Source organism: Neodiprion lecontei, chromosome 3, assembly GCF_021901455.1.
Source record: "Neodiprion lecontei isolate iyNeoLeco1 chromosome 3, iyNeoLeco1.1, whole genome shotgun sequence".
Classification (NCBI taxonomy): Eukaryota; Metazoa; Arthropoda; class Insecta; order Hymenoptera; family Diprionidae; genus Neodiprion; species Neodiprion lecontei.
In genome coordinates this window covers 26,386,454-26,400,479 of record NC_060262.1, presented here as the reverse complement: position 1 = coordinate 26,400,479, position 14,026 = coordinate 26,386,454, and the positions used below count along the sequence as shown (strand labels likewise).

Here is a 14,026-nt window from a genome sequence, read left to right as displayed (position 1 = left end):
GTAAAACGGGCGGAAAAGTCATAATAATTTCCCCCCACTTGCCCGACGACACTTTACGAGGAGCTTGAAATATCACGCCGGGCATTAACGCGGCCGTACACGGGAGTTCCAGGGATGACCGAGTCGTGTCGCGAGGTCCAACGCCGCGGATTAAGCGTGTAGCTACGCGTGTTCGTGAAACGCCAAACACTAGGCGATAAGGTGGAGTCGCCACCATGCAGCTCACTGCGAGTCTGCCACCCCTGCGCCACATCGTCGCTGTGAAACGGGAGTAAACCACCGAGAGCGATGACGTTTAGTAGTCAGCGTTGCCGAGAGCGGAATGATTAATTATTCTTAGCTGTGGTATTAGGTTGATGGGCCTTCTCGCCTCTCTGCATGACATAGGCATACAGCCGGTAAACCAGCCGGGAGTACATTATAGCCCCGTCAAATTGCTTCACGGGAGTTTAGTTCTGGTCTGCCTAACCGAGCCATGAGTCGCGTGACTATACCGAACCTGCCACGAGTATTCCGATTGAAAATTCTCGCTCCGGATCTGGGAAGATCGACAAGGAATTCTAAGACACGCCGGAGTGTGTTCGATGTTTTGGTGGTTGGGAATAGAAAGTTGTGATCCTGAGTGGTCATTTACGACGAGCGCAGTTGTTCGCAAGTAGTCGTAAAAGTTGTATAGCGGTGTGGAAATAAAAAATTCTATGAATTCTTGTTGTAGTTTCTTGCTAGCGACAGAAAAGAAAACTCATAATGCAACCTTTTTCTGTAACTATCGTTAATTCGCTTAACGACCGGAACAAAACAATAGAACGAACAGCTGGAACTCACCCTCAGAGCTTTTATGACGGACTCGGAACAATCTAGGCCCGGCATCATTTTGAACAGAGCATATGCGATTATATTTTTCACGACATGGCTATGAAAAATAAGGAACATCGAATAATTTCTAAAACTCGGTCTAAGATCATTCCGTGTGAATTTCAGGATCGTCAACAAATCTGCAAGTAATCTTCAATCGTCAGTTGAATCCGATTTACTCGTCATTTAACTCAGTGAAAAGCATTCTCCTTACCCTACCATCTGCTAAAAAAAATGGAAAATACAAAATCTGTAACACGTAAGGAAATGCAGGTTGTTCTAAACTATTCATGTGAGTCTAGAATTGTAATTAGTTACTTTATACATTCACCGTGTGCGTTGTTCGTCTTAAAAAATGATCGAAAGAATATAACGAAACAAAGAAAATGCAATTCAAATAAGGATTATTGTTGAGATCATGCACGAGAATGGCCTCTGCCGGTTTCGCTGCTATCCAAGGATTAGCTAGTAGAATGATTAGATCGAATGATCAAGTTCAAGATCTATCACAATATAATCCTCACACCTTGTCGCTGTAATTACAAACAATCTCTGAATTTCAATCACATTCGTTCACGATAGCTGTCTAATAATGGACTCTAACTGCGGCTCGTCACTGAAAAAAATGAGTATGGAATTGAATATGAATTTTTGAACCCTGAAAATTTGGAAAGTATTCAAATGGTTATCAGGAATAATATTAATCATACGTTGAATGGGCGCAGCCGCAATGTTTGATATTTCAACCTGAGCAAGAGATATAATTTTAGGCAAAATTTGGATTTATATGCCGGTGTAACCATTGAAAGCGCGGGCGAACCGGAGATCACTATCGAGCTTTGAAAGCGGTTTGTTTTCAAAGAACACGCCTTTACGAAATGCGCATATTTAGTAGGGGCGGGGAGGTATTATTTCGCAGCGTGGCCTTATTTTACATACGTCGTTGTTTTCTGAGAAGGCAGCTTTCGTTAGATCACAGAGAAATGAACGTAGCCATGCATTATACTAGGGTATAAATGTAAGGCATTTCGTTACAAATCTTTTCAATTAAGTTTTGAGTTTTCTTATTCCTTGAAATTTGATTTGAAACAGTATCGATTTGTCTCGTGGAAAAATTTCCTCAGCTATAATTTATCCTCACGCACTGCAGATGTTGGAAATTCTATTTGCCGTGTGCCCTCTAAGCGACAAAATCAACCCGTCCAAATATTTTCCTTGAATTCTTATTCAAATTCCATAATCAGCATGTAAATTGGACAACTATTTCATATTCATTACACCATGAACGCTATACAGCATTGTTTAACCTATATGAGGTGCAATCGTCCCTCGAAATCCATCCCCTTTTAATCCTTGCCGTTTCTTGCATAACGAACGTACTAACTTTTGTTCATTTTGTATTTCAGCTAGCCTTGGAACCGAACGCGACTACACCGACTGCTCAAGTAAGGGATAATAATTGCCTCATGAATAATCATGAATTTAGTTTTGCTTATTAAATTCATTATCAATGTATTCAGCACATTTATCGAATGAATGAATCCGATGATATGCAAATGACAGTGCCTGGCTCGAACGACCGGTGTGACGTAGTTAGGTGACACAGCTTGCGACCATACCTACTCTTCGCGACCTTCAACTCTTCTGGGAAAATTGCTTGAGCAAGACGAATTCTTAACTAGGTTACGGAAACAAACTGGGGAGTTTGATTGTATAACCCATCGCCCACCGGCAGTCAGCCCTTCGCACAAATGAAACGTCAAAGAACAATGAAAAATACCATATACGTGTGGGTAATTGTCAAACGTGACGAACCATGTATCACGTTTCAGCGGAGAGAATTTTTTGTGTCTTTTTTCCTTTTTCTTTCATCGCACCTGATCGATCGGGACAAAATTTTACATCCTCTAGGTACAACGAATGTAAATATTTGTCGGGGAATGGAGACTAAAAATGCAACATAAAAAAGAAGATAAGCATGAATTTTTTTTTAGAGTCGGAAGCTGAAATCACGGTATGCACCGCGGTGCAGGAAATGTAAAAATTTGGCGCGAGACGGTGATTCGGCATGGAAGATTGGACCGGAAATGATTTTCGGAAAATGAAATAAAACTGGCTGTGACTTTTACCTGCAAGGTGCGGCTGTCATAGAAGTGGTTCGGACGGCTTCGATGCTGAGTTGATCGGACTGAGGGTGAGATCGACTGCGGCTAGCCTGCCCAGGTGTAGATCGTAGAGTACTGACGAAGAACCGCTACGACAGTGGGCGCCAAATGGCGTTTTCTCCTCCTTCCGACGATTCCGCCACCCCCAACCTTCTCTAACCGTGGTTGGCTCCAAAAACGAGGGTCGGTGCGGTCAACAGCTGATCGAATGATCGATAAATATGTTCATTCTGCCGATTACGTTACGTTTTCAAGTTCAAGCATGAGGCTAACCCCTATAATCAAAGTGACAAGCTGTTCCAGATGGACACGTCGCGAATTTGCGCGCGCACTCGTTATGCGTGCTGGATACGCGAATTGCACGCGTTCCACAAGCACGGGGTGATTGCGCGAAGGAAAGTATTTCAGCAATTTTCATACATAGAATGTAATTCACTCGGAAAATGAGTTCGTTGATTTTCAACCTGATGGCCGATTATCCAGAGAGAGAGAGAGAGAGAGAGAGAGAGAGAAAGAGAAAAAAATACCATCATCCAGAAATTGGCAATTGAGTAACGCCACCCTCTGCGAACGAACTCGTACGAAGGGGAGGGCGTGGGGAGGAAAAGGGTGGAAGGCTGACAGGAACGAGGAAGAACGAGGATAACAACACGCACGTATAAAGGGGACGTGATCAGGGGAGTAAGGTTCACTGATACGCTCACGGAGCAATCCGCACGGCACAAGCGAATTTCCGGTGGGTGATATCTGCGGCTCTGTAATTTCGCATCGTTCATCCCTGAATGGGGCGTTATTAAACGCGCGAAAGGAACGCGTGTCACTTCGTCAGGGGCGAAAAACGAGTTTTTTTTTTTTTGGTTTGTTTGTTATGTTACTCCGTTTTTCGGTTTTTTCAAAACATAGATTCACGTATGCACACATACAGCCGCAGGGAGGCGTATGCGTGCGTACGGAAAGACATACGTGGGCACCTGATGCTAACCTATGATCCATGGAAGGAGCGTTTCCAACGTGGAGACGGAACGCGTGCCGTTGATTCGTTGACGCGAGGGAAAAACAAACTTGGGAAATGCTTCTAGCCGTACTGCGGATAAAGGTACACGGAGAAACTCTCCCTGAACGTGCTTGTTATACTGTCGATATCTCGCGTTCACCGTTTCACACGTGTCCTATTTAATATACGAAACGGAATAGCGTTGCGATGCGCTGCGGTAGAAACAGGCGCGCGGCGTTGCGGCGAGTCGGCTGGCTGACTGGCGGCGGGTGGACGACTCCCGCTCGGCGCTTGACGGCGCGGGGCTGTCGGGGCTTCGGGGGCGGCAAAGCGAGGCTGGGGGCCGGGGGTGGCGCGCCTCGGAAACTCGGGACTACTCGGAGTTCAGCAACAGGCGGCCGCCGCCGCCACCGCCGCCGTCGTTTAGTTCCGGGGGCGGCCGCCCCACGTTAGCGTTCGCCCCGGAGCCACCGTCGCCGGACTGACGTCACTTTGCGTGACGTAGGCGTGGTCACGGATGCGCACTAACACCTCGCTTGTCACCGTCGTCATAGTGACTGTTCGCGAAACCTACCCCTGCCTCCACCCCCCCTGCCTCTTTCGACGGCCGCGACTTCGCTAACCCACGCGTAACACCCCACCTCGCTTATACTCTCGTTCTCTCTCCCTCTCCCTCTCCCTCTCTCGATCGCTCTCTACGGCCACCGGGGATGAGGGATCTCTCTGCAGCCGAAGGGGCCGCGGGGGTGGAGGACGGACGCGAAGCCACGCGGAGCAGCAAAACGCGTTGCCGGGGTAACCACGCTCAAAAACAAGCCTTCTCCAACGGTTTCTCGGCAGGTATCCGTTTCGATTGTGCAATGACAACCCGAATGGTTCCCGATCAGCGAAAGATACGACGATGTCGGAGATATAATATTGTATACGTGTGTTCAAGCTGCGATCGTGTGACACCATGTTGACTGCTACGGGTCATACTGCGTTTCAATTTTATCGCATGTTTGAGTTGAAATCGATTAGAAACCCGGTGAAACATGATTCCGAGATTTCACCTCCATCCCACGCTCAGCCCTTACAGCGATAGGAAACGAACTTGTTTTGTGATATTCTAGAAGAGCGCCAAAACAACCGAGTGCTTTCCAGGATCAAGTTGCAGGCAATTAAAACTTCTTTACAGGCTTGATATTGTAACTAATTAGCGCGCATAAGCTGCGGATCACGTTCGCGAAAATCAATACACCCATCAGAGCCTATCGTAGTCTCTTCCAGGATTCGTCGAACATCTGTATAGACAGAATTTTCTTACTGCCGGATCGTGTGTAAAGACACACCAGTAAAAGTTGTGAAACCTACTCTTTAAAACAGTAGCGTTAATCTTCCCGTGTTACGTGAATAAAAATGACGCGTGGATAATGCGTCGTGTGGATGAATATGCGGGCTTTGACAAGCATTTATGGTATCCCGGCAAAATCCGGAAACAATGCTGACGTAAAGTTATTTTGTTATAGTGTGATTCGCGTGTCGGTGACTCGTGGTAGGTATTCGAAGGGTTGAGTTAACCGCAACAAAATCACACGAACCCTGTTACGAATTTTTCGCGTGTTACGTGTTCCCCAAAGCCGCAATCCCCGCCCATCGCACTTCGTGATCAGCATTCGCCACTTTGGATAATGCTGCACAACACCCTTGACGTAATAATGACGGGTTTCTGTTACCGAGCTCTGTGACAGACCACGTAGCACCGCCCAAATTTCGAATAATTGCGATTTGGATAAATATCTACTATTATACTTATACTACTGTCATGTTCTCGATGATCTTATTTTTCTTGTTGTGGTACTTTTATAGCGATCGGATTAATCAATTAATGAAGATCGAATCGCGTACGCACCGAAAATCTTGACTCTAAAAATAATTATTTGTCCCAATGATTGGAAATCCCGTTAAAGTTATTATTTCACGCTTCAATTTTCGTCGTTACAAAGTCGAGAGGACATTTTTTTGCGAAAAATCAGTTGGTATTTGTGTGTTTTATTAACAAAACTACGTTTCTGCCGGCCATCTTTAGGCTATACAAGAAGAATTTTCTTTAATCCCATGAATTTATACTGTTTTAGTCTAAGTACTATTTGATGTGATTATTTTACATTTTGTTAATCGTAATATTAGGTTAGTACTGAGAAAGACATTTAAGTACGGAAATACCTATTTGTCTTACTGGCAGAATGAGATTCATGACTTCTCAATGATTTGTCGATACGGATGTTAAGGAAATGTTATTTGAAAAAAGGTTTTAAAATCATAGACCGGCAAACAATTAATCTGAGTATCTAGTGGTGTAAAAATCATTGCATAAATTTGATTGCACAAAACCTTTATGAAATAAATCATCAAAGTCGAATCTCTGCTCTTGAACGTAATAAAAGCGACAGCGTAAAATCGCATACTATCGTCGTAGGTACCTTACTTCAAGTACGCATTTGAAATGATGCAGGCTGACGTTGGTTATCACAGAGAACATGAATTATTTTCACTCATTGCAAAACCAGCTACTGTTTCGAAATAATACCGATTCAATGAAGCGATTGAAAACGCCGTTTTGAAGCGTCATCGATATTTGAATATCGCCATTTAGATAATTCGTGGAAATATTGCAACACATCGCGTTACTTTTGAGTACCGCCATAATTTTGCGAAATGCCTACCTTCTCTAATTAATACGATTTTCTATCACTTGTGATATTTCACGATTATATGAGTGGCTGTGCGTTTGAAAAATGATGCTGATATATCGAGCGTTCGTTTATCAGTTTGATTCGATAATTGACGCGAAGCAACAGCGATCAATCAACCAATAACACTGCAGTAGAGAAACGGGCAAACAAACTGCCCAATTTATTTATTCGTCGAATATTTCTCGCGCACGTGTTTTTCGTACCAACCGTGCAATTACTTGGCTGATCGGTTGTGAAATGTACAAAATAAGAGAAAAAAAAAACCAAGGAATTAAAAAAAAAAGAAAACGATAACAAAATACTCTTAACAACTGAGCAACAACCAACGCACAGATTGAATGAGTACCACTTCAATTCGGGGATCTGAAACTTAATCTTCCGCCTCTTGTGACAAGTGGGGAATATTTTGCAGAATCCAATGGGAATACTCGACCTAATTATGTTTACGTCGCGTACCTTCGTTACCCACCATTCTCCAGGAGGTTGGATAGATCCGGAGACGAGTGGCGGCGCAACGGAGCTGGGGTCGGGGGACAGAAGTAAGACTCGGTACGAGAACGAGGTCCGGAGTCCAAAATAGCTGGCTCGTCTTACGATTCGTCGGCGTCTTGATACGCACCAATTAAGGATGGAATATCGCCCCCTTAGACACCGCGATGAATCGCGTACCTGTGTAGGTATGGACATAGACATCGAGGCAAGCGGCTCGCTATTTGCTTCCATAGAAACTGATCTGCTTGCCTCAAAGGCTGAAATACCAGCAGCGAGGACGGGGATCGTGGGAGCGGGGAAAACGGCGGCTTGCAGAGTTCAAGAGGCACGTGTACCAACAAAAGTAGTCCTTCACCCCAACCCTGCGGTACACTTGAGCCGATTATTTCAGGCCTTTCATTCCGTCGAAGTAAGGTGCGGGACGCCAAATGAATATTTACCGCAATTGCCGGAGATTTTCTCTAAGTTAACAAAACCCTGAAGTGTGCCTAGTACGTATTTCTGTACACAATACTTGAACACGAGACTTCGAGTACCTACTTTACCACGTTTGTTTTTTAACGTTTACTGTCACAAAGTTTCTGCATTGATGCACGTATTACGCTACAAGCATTTCCATTGTTTTACACGCAGTCGTTATTACGAATGTGCAGAGAAGAAACAATGAGGTCCGATTTTCAATTCTAAGTGGAGTGGAAGAGTAGAAAAATCATTGTCATCAGTAAACGTTCTCAAGTAGAGAACTTATCACCAGAGATGGACGCATTGGAGTTCGTGCGAATGGCAAACTCGTTCGTTTATAGCTCATCTGAGAAATCGAACTGGATTAGATTTTTCATTATACTCTGACAAGATTCATGGAGCAGAAGTATAAAGTGGATCAATGATTTTAGCAAAAAAGGTACAGAGTAAGTAATGGCTGGGTTATGGAGATAAGTCTTTTCTCTTGGCCGAACTCGACTAAAAATCATTTTCAAATACATATACTTATGAAGAAAAGCGATGCAATACGCTATGCCAAATTCAATTCTAATATCTTTGATGTAGATTATGGAAAATTCAGCCCAGTGTGTTACGTAATGAGACGAAATCAGAGAGAGGCTTGCCTCCATTCGACTCCATTCACCTAAACCGTTATTCGCTCTCTCGTTTCTTCATTCGCAAATACGATCCGTTCTTTGAATATGAATTAGGCTGATACGATTTGCGAAAACCTTCATGCGTACACGCGTGCAGCCGCGGGGCAGATGTCGCTGGTTGAGCGTTATATGTCCGAGGAATTTTCCTAGAACCCGGCATTAGTCCGTGCTTTTGTCGAACTTCTCAGTAACAATTTCGGTTTTCATCTATCGCTGGACAAAACCATCGGCCCAAAGCATCCAAATACGTGCTCGTTGAATCGATGAACTGCCGGAGATCATCGAGGTGTATATTGATATGACAAAATCAAAGTATTTAAATACACCTTAGTTACCGTTAATAATTGAAAGACCTTAATTTTTTGACTTAAATGACATGAAAAATCCAGTATTGATTCGGGTGATTGATAAATGTTTTTCTCATCCATTGTGACGTGGAGTTTGGGTAAAGTAATTCAACATGGGCTTGGAGAATTACACATGAAATATTTGATTTCGAAAATTATGAAACAGCTGAGAATCATCCACCTGGTGCGGTGCGACGCGAAATTGGTTGCGATACTCCCCGTACAAGTGGCGTAGAATAAGAAGCTGCCGACGGCTTGGAGAACTTTGATTAATGTAATTAGTATTTACTAATCTAGCTCGCATCGGTCGGGTTAGTTTCGAGCTGAGCTAGAAACCCAAGCGCCGAATGTCTTACAATTAGCTGTACGCATAACAGTTCGCTCATCTTCCTTACACGTAGTTCGACTGACGGGAAGTATTTGTCCCACTTCCCCCCACGGCATGCATATTACTCACGGTAAGCCGCTGCGTAACTTGTCCATGGCCTTTATCTACCGCGTTCTACAAATACACTCCCCAAGGTACCAGCACATTTCCTGTCTTATTCTTCGCTACGAACGCTACTTGAGAGGTTATCTTAAAAGTAGTTTTGTTCTGTAAAAAAAATAAATAAATTTATGGCTAAAAGACAGCATATCATGGCAGGAAAATAAAGTTCTCGTGTGACAAAATTATCAACGTGTATAATTTCGTGGGTAAAACTTATCAAGATGAATCCTAAATCGCATCAACCACCACAAGTATGACAACTAGAAGGTACCATTGTGCAGTTCATTACAGAACACTGATCCGCGGGGTACATTTAACATTATCCACAGCTATGCATGGGATGTAGAAGAGCTTTCTCATGCAGCTGGTACAACCTGGAGGCGAAAAGTCGCGGGGGATATTCATCCGGGTTTTCGTTCCAGACTGGCTTTACCGCAGGTCCTATGGGCCGTCGGTCTTCCGGGCTTTCGGTATTTCCTAGGCGTTTACGACCCGTTTGACCTTCTTTATGAGCATTTGGCTTCTTACCCCTTTCAACCAGTCTCCCTAACGATTCCCAAGCTACCTCTCTACCCTCGTTCGGCATCGACACACCGAGAACCCCCGTGAACCCGGGGCGTGCTGCGCTAGACCGTGATGTTTTTCAAGTGAATAACATTGTTTTAAGACGAATCCTAAATATAGACCGGCCCTGCTGGACTGCTGCGATTTCTTCGAACGCTGACGGTGGAATAAAATTCAGATGACTTTTGCACTGACCTTGGCATTGTTGGTATCAAGACTCCAGGATGTCGCCTAACGAGTCCCTTATAATCTTTCAACGCAGTTGGATTACCGTGGACTCTGTAGAGGTCGGTGACTTCAACGCTCGTAAATCGGCTACAAAGTTTCGAACGCCCAGGCACAAAGGGAATCGATTCAAGGAAATCGCGATCCGCATTGATGCTCCACGCGCCATTTTGTCTTCCGAATCGCCGACCATCAGCATGCAAAGTGGATAAAGTTTCCAGACTATACCATTTCTACTTCGTTTTCTTGCCCACTCCCTGCAAGTCCTATCCTACCTATTTTATTTCTGGCTGCAACTTCTTAGATGGATCGAAGATTGAAGCGTTGTATTCAAGAACTAAACCTTATTTCAAGAAAAGAAGCCTCCGTTTTACCTCTCGCCGAAGAGATAAGTGAAGCGTCACTTAACACTTTCAATTCCATTTTAATGATGATAACTTGTGCTATACATCTATATACTCTGTATGAACTTTTTCTCATTATCATTGCACAGTCTAATTATTGGAGCAGAAAACTCTCCTGTTCTCGCTGGGTCGATAGATTGGAATCGAGTTATGATCGATCGTAATAAGGTGCCAAAGACAGGCTAACTTGACGATAGGGTGCCCAGCTACAATCCGTAGAAGTTGCGAAAAACTTTGTAACGAAAGATTTGCAAACGCATATGTATCAACCAGCGCTTATATTTGAAAACTGTTTCATTTTTAGCAATTTCCTGGATTCGCTTTGTTTTTCTTTTGAATTATATTCGTTCGAAAAATACCATTCACTTATTGCCGTTGGTTGTCTTCACCGCGTTTTCGGTTCCATGTCTCCGTATACGCGTTACGTCACCAGGCTATGGGTTTGTGAATTGCATTTACGGAGCTTTTGTTGTACAGTCTACCACAGTGATTGTGTATGAAATTCAATGGATACATCCAAGCAGTTACGCAACGATCGAACCGTACAGGTCGGCAGAGAGCTTACGAAACGAATTCCATAAACTGGGGAGCAATAAACACTTGCGTGTTACACAACTAATAAATTTTGCATCGTGGTTTACATAACTGGTTTGCAGGGGCGGGTGAAAATTTCGCGCCCGAAAGCCTCGAGTAGTGGTACATGAATATATATGCATTTATGCAATACCTTCACAATATGCAAGACGCTCCTGATGCCCCCTTCACTCCTTACTCCAGGAGCAGTTAGTGAAACCCCCATATTCAAGGTAAGGACGTCAACCAACAAAGTGCCCAACCTGTTGTTATGCATTTATACAATGACGAGATAATTCCACGCCCTGCAGTGCCCGAGAAAGCACGGGCTCGAAGTGGTATTATTCGAATGGCGCCTCGCACTTGTCGCATTCTTAAAATCCCAGTTGATCCTGCTATTATTATTTCTTCATTTATTTTGTTTAGTTTCACTTCGAAGTTCCTAGACAGGATCTCTCGGGGAAGAGCAAATTGAAACGAATCGCGTTCCGAAAGCACGGCACGCGCATAGCACAGGGACGTTAATTATGCAGTTATATCATATAATTCCACATGTCATCGTGTCTACTCGATTAATGTTTGAGGGCGAGACAGGCTCTCGTTACGTAACGTCGTTAGGTAAACATCTTGGAATGACCAGTTACGGTGATCAAGTCGAAGAAAGATGAGGTATGAACCAGAGGTGGTGAAAATAAAAGTGAAAAAAGTATGTAAGTATATTCCAGAGTGAGTAGATGGATAAGTGACGGTAGTATCTCTTCCGTCGAGGAAACTTCGTCATTTTAGCCACTCACGCTCAACGAGCCGATGGAATAGCGGTATGGCCAGTAAAACCAGAGAGGGAGGAGCCATTCCACATCATGCTGTACATACACATATACATATATCTGTGTAGAGACTGGAATCAAGGTGTGAATGTAATAACGGTGGACTCGTCTGATCGGGTGATCTTGAAACTTGCCACTCAAAACTCTTGGCAGGTCGATGCAGCTTTATTTTCACACATCTTCCTTTGGAAAGGTGTGCAAGAATCGATATACTCCAGAAGGGTATGTGATCGAACGAATCGGATGATTTTTTCCACCCAAACTCAATGGGTTCGATGTTTATACTCGCATTCTCAGAGTATATCGATCACAGCGTAACAGTCGCATCAGCAGCTCGAGGTCCTTATCAACTGTGTTACCCCATAAATACGTGAATACAGAGTCAGCGAAGTGACATTGGCGTTAATTCAGAAATCCAAATGCGGCGGATGAGGCGAAGGTGGTGCTTGATGTCGAGTCCCGCTTTTCTCGAGCCTCAAGGGAAATTCGAATGGTTCAAAAGTATCTGTTTATCTATGCAGAATGTAAATAGAACTAACAAAATAACACAGTTACCTCAAATTCAAAGGGGGTCGTAAAATGCAAGCTTCCCTGTTTTTCATTTCTCGCCTTCCTTTCCGTTGCCGGAATTCTTTCCGTCGGTGCAGGTCAGACCTCTTAACTTGTGCACGCTAGTGGAAATTTTCCTAATTGAAACGAGAAAAGGGGTATCCGTATCCTGACCGGAACGGTAATCCAAGCGTTCGACATGAGGCGCTGCTGCAGAAATGCTCGGGAATCACTAACTCGTGAATCTTCTCCTCCAAATTTGGCGCTACAGATCAGTGCGTCACGGGACTTTGGTCGGTGCTGTTGCATGAGAATAAACAAAGCGTGGATTCCTCAGTCTCAAGTTTGGCAAGGCGGAGGATCCTTTTAGCGGTAGTTACCGCGTAATCCGTGGCCCGAAGTCGCTCTCAATCAGATCCACGCAGTCTATAATTCAATACACCGAACCCCCATCCCATCCCCCGGCTCGAACCTCGGCCACGCGTCCGCCACCCTCCGTATAGAATCCCGATCCAGAGGGAGGTTTTGTCTTTCTATGACTCCATCTCGGAGCGCTGCCGAGAGGGCGAAGGAGCAGGGTGAGTTCCTTTGCCTTCCGCCTTCCGCCCACCGTCAGCGCTGAACCTCTTAGTCTCTAATTGAATAACGTGTCTCGGAGATACAGCCGGAGTTCGGATACGAGAGAAGGGATCTCCACGTGTGCGTACGCTCACGTGTGTGGAAACGTAAGGTGGAACGTGGAGGCGCATGTGTGTGTCGCGTATAATCCCCCCTTCTCAACCCGCAACTCCGGTCCCACCGCAAGAGCAAATCTGTTTTTATACGAAATATATGAGAGGAGATTGAGCGAAATGGATCCGTCTGTGCAAGGGATGCTCCCAACGCATTTCAACAAATAATGGTGAAATTAATTCCACACGAGATATGTAATATTAGGGCTGTTGAAACTTCGTTCGCAAATTACATCCGCCCTCTACCGAGCGTTATAACTGCGTCTGTCCGTCACGTAGAGCTGTCATGGACGAGAAAAGTTTCGAGGATGGAGAGAAAGTGACAAATTATGATCCCCTGGACAAGTTACACTGTACCTGTATATAACCTCAAGTTTTTATTGCTCTCGAGGAAATATTAGACGTGATAAGTGAGGGCTGATCTAATGGGAACCAATGTGTACATACACCTATGTAATACATGTACAATATATCCATGTATGCGTATACATATTGGCTGCCGTTAGATACATAAGTTTTCGCACAACTTTAGCAGTGTATACCCATCCTGACATACCTCAGACGGCGGAAGCTGCATTCAACTGCTCAGCTCGTCCGCATGCATCTTCATGTAAATTTGCTCGTCGAAAATCTTTACGCTCACTGTACAAGATATTTACAATAACAAGAATTGAATGTCTCGTAAATTTACAAGCCATGCTAGCAGGGTAAATCGGAAACCAAGTAAGTCTCAGGATCTTTACACGCCTGCATTAGATGCTGAAATATATTCTACTATATTTCTGCAAGCACAATACTATCGGGTATAATAATATCATTTTTAACTAAGGATTGCTTCCTTACGACTGCAGGCTCAGGTAATTCGTGATTCGGTAGCGAGTAATGCGAAGTTAGTAACTGTATACATCACGTCCTCCCCCATCGATCACATGATTT

General features: G+C 44.2%; 1 protein-coding gene across 12 annotated transcripts in view; it reads right to left on the bottom strand.

Moving 5' to 3' along the window:
• The window catches only part of LOC107223939 (CUGBP Elav-like family member 4), a 530,321-nt gene that overhangs the window by 215,576 nt on the left and 300,719 nt on the right, over positions 1 to 14,026 (bottom strand). For 2 of the 12 annotated variants that reach the window (XM_046733424.1, XM_046733418.1), the window contains exons 1-2: positions 4,003 to 4,272; positions 2,985 to 3,220 (exon numbers count right to left, since the gene is read on the bottom strand). The exons of 9 other annotated variants lie outside the window; for them this stretch is intronic. The gene's annotated coding sequence lies outside the window, so the exon portion shown is untranslated. Of the gene's footprint in view, positions 1 to 2,984; positions 3,251 to 4,002; positions 4,273 to 14,026 lie in introns of those variants that run through there. One more of the 12 variants, XM_046733419.1, reaches the window with a different exon arrangement.